The sequence below is a fragment of the Nipponia nippon genome, unplaced genomic scaffold (assembly GCF_047370975.1).
Source record: "Nipponia nippon isolate SJK-2023a ecotype South Korea unplaced genomic scaffold, ASM4737097v1 scaffold_13, whole genome shotgun sequence".
In the NCBI taxonomy this organism is placed as follows: domain Eukaryota; kingdom Metazoa; phylum Chordata; class Aves; order Pelecaniformes; family Threskiornithidae; genus Nipponia; species Nipponia nippon.
Window position 1 is genome coordinate 15,342,259 of NW_028262324.1, and position 6,000 is coordinate 15,348,258.

Sequence of the window (6,000 nt, forward strand, 5' to 3'; positions counted from 1 at the left end):
ACAATAAGCAAAGGTACACGAATCGTTTGCAATTCGGGGGTGGCAAACTCAGGAGCTAGGAATTGCCCTGGGTGCTCAGGGAAGTGATGGAGTGGAGCAGGGAGATGCCATCAGCAGGAACAGTTACTGCCCGAGCCACAGCAGCGCATCTCAGCCAGGAGGAGCTGCCAGCAACCGCCACGGGATCGCTCGCTGCTTCCAGGTGCTTTGCTCTCCTCCTCTTCCTCACCTCCACCTCCTCCCTCCAGTGCCAGGCGCTGCCTTCCCTCTTCACTCGCTGTTTGTGTTCAGGCAAAGCTAATGAAAGGAAGGAGGTTCCCCAGCTGCTCCTCGCCGAGCGCATCCTGGGACTGCAGAATCCAATTAAAAGTGCTTTGGTCCAGGCTGCAGACTCATTTGCAATGTGGTGGAATATTTGCTTTAATTATTTTGATTTGGTTTATTCTTTTCTGTTTCCTCTAAGATCTATCTCTCTACAAACTGGCAAAATAAGTACTTTCCACAAAGTACTCAAATGCCAGTTTTGCTTAGTATTTGCATAATTCTCTCATTAGAATAAACTGCCAATAGTTTCATAAGCCTCTGGCTGGCTGAGCTGAAGAGTGCGGTCGACCCCGAGCCCTATTCAGACCCAGTCCTGGGCAAAACAGCATCGCCCCCTCCGATGGGGCACTGGGGCCCAGACACCAGCCACCTCCTGCAAACCCTCCTCGGACTCTACGAACACGTGCTGGGTTTGAGACTTGCCTTCTATGCAGCCACTCAGGCTTTCTGGGAGCAAAGCACAGAGTTCCCATGGGTTGGGGAATAAGTTATTTTCCCCGAGAGCATCCCCGTATCAGTCACACGAAGGGGAGGGCGCATTTGCCAAGCCCTGCTCCCCCTCCCAGGTATTCAAGCTGGACCAAACCAAGTCAGAGCTTAAACGCTGACATCGCTGCTTTGGCCAGGCTGGGTCATCGCTAATCCCTAGGAAAGGGATTTTGAGCAGATGGTTCGTTAGGAAAACGCGGGCTCTGTGAACAGCTTTTGCTTTTCTCAGAGTGACAGCCATTAGCAGGAGCGCTCTCCCTTTTGCTTAACACAAAGGCGTTTCGGTCTATACGTTGCAGGCTTGCTGCTTTGCCGGAGCCGGCGCTCAGCAGCTTTGCCATGCATAATTCAGGACAGGGCTGCCGGCGCTGCCTCCGTCGTGGATGTCTTCCAGCATCGCTCACTGCTGGCAACGGCAGCGATGCTAGCCCTGCCCACCGGAGCTGCATCAGCAGCATCTTGGACCAGGGACGCAGATTCTTGCTGAAAGTCTCATTTCGCGTGGTCTGGTTGCTGGGAGGGATGGGGGATATTTCACAACCAAAGCCAAAAGCACAGCTTTGACAGCACAGCACCCTTACCCCAGCACTGCTGGCTCAGCCCACCAGCAGCAACCTCTTAACACAGCCACGCTCTGGGTTAGCAGGTATTTCTAGCACCCCGATCGGATGCTGTTCAAAGTCAGATGGCCCCCAAAGCATTTCCAGCATGGGCAGGAGCTCCCGGCAGCTGCAGGCAGGGCATCCCAGCTGCACCACAGCACGCACATGGACCGCAGTCACCACCGCTGACCTCCACCAGCTATCAGGGTGCATGAACCCCTCTTTCAGCACAGCCTTCGCGCTTTCAGCATCCCCCAGATCTGGCAGCACCAGGGTAGCAGGAGGCTGCGCCGATTCCCTGGCACAAGCGGCAGCCCCGTCCCCTGTGGGCACGGGCCACGTGTCAGCTTGCACAGCAGCACACGCGTGGGATCACAGTCCCCGCCGAGGGGAAAAAATACCGTGTGCTTTCTTCTTCCTTAAATGCTTGCTGCTTTTCTTCTTGTGGAAAGGGTAATAGATAGAGCACGGTTTTCTTATCAACATTACAAGCCAGCCACGATGCTGCTATAAAGACTGCTTGAAACACCCAGTACTACGCCCTGGAGTAAGAATTGCTATAAATCCTCTTCTTCAGTATCTCTTATTTCTGTCTCCAGGTGGAGAGATTTATGGCTGGGATAGAGTCCAAGAAGCACCTTTTCTTACCTGCCAGGATGAGCTACGAAGCCAGATCCCCTCTTTATTGCAAGAGATCCTCTTCAAAGCTAATAACTACCTTCCGCCCTCAACCCCACTGTGAATATTTTACTGCCACTTACATTCATTCTTAGCCCTGATTTTGCTGCTGGCACAGGGTTTAGCCTGCTTTGGATAATCACCAGGCAAGTGACATGTTCTGTTCTCATTTTTGTTTGTGAGGTTGACTACAGAAGTAAAATCATGTCTCTGCCATGCCTAATGCAGACAGGTTTTGTACAAGTGCTTCCCCACAAAGCTCTGCCAGCGGAGCCGATTTCTAATCCTTTACATCCCCGCTCCTCCCTGGGGACGCAGGGCAGCTTTCAGAGCTGACACGGCCAGCGGGGCGGATTTAAATCCCTGCCTCCAGGAGACCCTTCCCTGCTATGCCAGAATAGGGTGGAATAATCTCTTTTGACTTTGATATCCTTGGCTTTGAAGATACCCATTACTGGAGCCATCTGCCTGCCGAAATCTCTGTCACTGGGCAGAACTGGGCACCTTGATTTCACCTCCAGTACCCACCTCCCAGCCTCTGAGCTAACGCTCCACTGCTAGAGCCACGCTGCTACCCAAATATGCTGTTAGAGATGGTAGGGAGATCAGATGGCAAGGAGGCAAAAAATTCAATTCCCTTGAATATTTAATATTAATCGAGGAAGTGGATGGGAAAGTCGGGTACACTGCACAAACACTTAATATGCCAGATGGGTTGGAGTAATTCTAAGCAGTGGTTTAGTAAATGTCTTAAGAAGAAAATGAACGCAGGCACAGAGCTGCATAAGTGGCATCCAATAAATACTTCAATCAACGTGCATTAAAGACCAGAATAAAGACTATTCACAAAATATCACTAGGTAAAAAAACCAGTGATTTTTATAAGACATGAAGCCTAATTAGTAACTGGTACTTAACAAGATGGCAATAGCTCATGGAAAAAATGGAAAGCACCCCTTTGAAAGCATCACTTCCGTGTAACTGCATTTTTCTGATAACATCATTCTTGAACAGTTTCCACCAGGAGAACTGGCAGGCAGATGTTTTACCCATTTAAGCAGTAAGCACCACTGCAACGGTGACAAGGAGGCACCGTCAGGTTTAGGCTGCACACCCATGCCCGTCCTCAGCGGCATGGGCCGCCTGCCCAGCAAGGACAGCCAGAGACACGAAGGGATGCTCCCACAGCCCCGTGGGCAAACTCATCCTTTCCACAGCAAAAAGCAAGCGTGGACCTACATCGCTAATCTAGAGACACATTTCTTCTTTCTGTGGTAGACAACCTGCTTTTCACAGCTTTCGCTTCCTTTGAAACTCAAGGAAACGTCAGGTGTCAGAGGACTTAAGCGGGTGCTGAGAAAGCAAAGTGTGTTTCCAGAGTAATGGGCTTCTTGCCATTTCACATCATTTTCTGCGTTCATCTGTGCAAACAACAGTTGTATTCTTATTACTGTTTTGAACCATACCATTGCCAAGCTGAAATGTTACTCCGTGGCAGTAGCAGTACTCCATGCTAAAGAGAAGCCACCCATGGCACCGGGAGGCTGATGCTTATTCTGCTCTTACTCGTTATAAAAAGCCCACGCAGGGAAAATTAACTCAGAAAGACTACAAGCCATCAGCAGCTCTTGCTCAGATATTTCTTCAAGCAAAGCACTTGTGCATCTTCTCTTTAGGGGGTCCTGTCCTCACCGTCCCGAACACCAGGAAAACCTTGTGCTCTGCACGCTGCCTCGACGGGACAGCTCTGCCCTCACCACGGGTCGCACCGGGCTGCTCCAGTGCTTTAGGAGGACATCATGGTGATGTTGAAAAACCTCTCAGAGAAACCACAGAGAGGTAGACTCCCAAAAAACCCCCTCTGGGAAACAAACGAGTCATCCAAATTAGTAGAACAAAACCTACAAAAGCTGTTGCTTAGGCAAACCTGTGATCTAATCCCATGAGTCACGGCAGCAGCGCCTGGAAAGCAGCACAGGCTCTGCCTTGGCAGTTCTTCCCTTCTACCGCTTGTCCCATCCACATCCCAATATCTCAAAGCCCTGGGAGATTCAACGCATCCCTCGCACCCTTCTCCCCAGAAACAGGTACCAGCAGCGAGCAAGGCATGTTTTCACAGGGGTGAAACCTCCATCCTTCCCACATACCCACCGATACCCAGCACATCGCCCGTCCTTCCCCCAGTACAGCCACATGATGCTGCAGGAGAGATGCTCCACCAGCAGTTAGCAGCTGCCCATACACATTACCCCCCTTTGGATAATGCAAAGTTTCCAGCTCACAGATGCCTATTATTAATTCCAGCATATAGAAAAGTTATTCGACGAGCACCAGGATTTGAGTTGGCACCATTAGAAAGAAGTAGCACTGCAGAACTGTGAAGACACAGGAAAGTTTGAAGGGAGAAAAAATGTTAGGTCACAGGGAATGCCCATGGGGTGTCAGCGTTTCTGGGCGTTAAGTGGGGTGGAACGTAATCCTTCAAGAAAAGGTTAAAATTAACATCCCGATGAAGTTACAGCTCACAGAAATCAGCTCATAGAAACAGAGTGAAAGGAGGATCTGAGTACAAACGGAGCCCTAGGGAAGGCTTGGGTGTAAAGGTTACAAGTCTTTAATCTTCATCCTCTTCCACGAAGGAAACTACAACAACATCCAGCTGACATCAGTACTGGATCCCAGTTGGCCGGGGGAGCATCCTCCAAGCTGGGAAATAGAGAGAAGGAAAAAAGCTCTTGAGCAGATGGAAGCAGAGGAACATGCAAGCATGACGTTACTCCACTTCTGTAGGCTTTGCTCTTCAGAAGCCTTTTGCATTTACTTACAATGTGACAATTTTTCAGTCCAGTTATACAGCAAATCCTGGATTGTGTCAGAGAGATGCTTTAGGATTGCAAATTCCCTCAAACAAGGACTGTCCTGGCTTTGCTCCACGTCCATATGGAGCAAAGCACCTCACCTTGCGCTGGGATGATAGCCTGGAACGGGGCTCCGAGGGGCTGCTCCAAGCCATCGCCATCACCCCAGGCGTTACTCTGCCCTCACGCGGGGGTGAGCTCGACACGAGATGATACATTGGCTCTATAAAAGTCTCAGCTCTTTGGAATAATTGGGCTTGTTAACTTTGGGAGACTTGTGGAAAACAAACGTGACTTCAGCAGAATTAAATCACCTCCTTCTGTGGGACATCAATTATAGAAAATGCCATCTCGGTCTGCAGCAGGCCACTCAGCACAAGGGACCGTTACAAGTTTTAATCAGGGATTATTATGGGATGTGTAATATGCAGGATTGCTTTCCAAACAATTTACTCAGGATATTCTAGCAAGGAGCAACTCTTCAGCGGCATTCATGATCCGAACCAAGAAGAGGGATGCTGTACGGAAGGGAGGAGGCACTGGGGGAGAGAGAAAGGAATCAAGAGAAGGAGAAATGCTTTGGAGCCGAGCAGAGTCATCTCTGATGCAAGTAATTAGCAAGGTTATGATTATCACAGCGAGCGGATCATACAGCGAGATCCTTCCACAAAGGCACTCAAGGGCTCACGGTGAAATTTAATACCAAATTGCAGGGCGGAAAAAAAAAAACAGCTAAACATATAGGCCAAGGAAGAACTGCCAGAAGATTAAGATATTAAATATGCCCTGTGGAAACAGTCTACAGGGCTCTGAGTAGTAAATCCTGGAGCAAAACACACACACCAAGAAAGAAAAATAAGATTAAGAAAGAAGAAAACCTGCGTTAGCCTACTTCCCGTGGAGCACAAGGGCAGGCACTCGCACTTGGCTGGAGTCTTTTTTGCATCGTCTCAAAGCCTCTGCCGTGTTTGCCCTTGTCTAGACATCTGCACTCTGCATGCAAAATACGAGCACCGCTTATGGCAGAGGGGAGATCTGACTTGCATTTC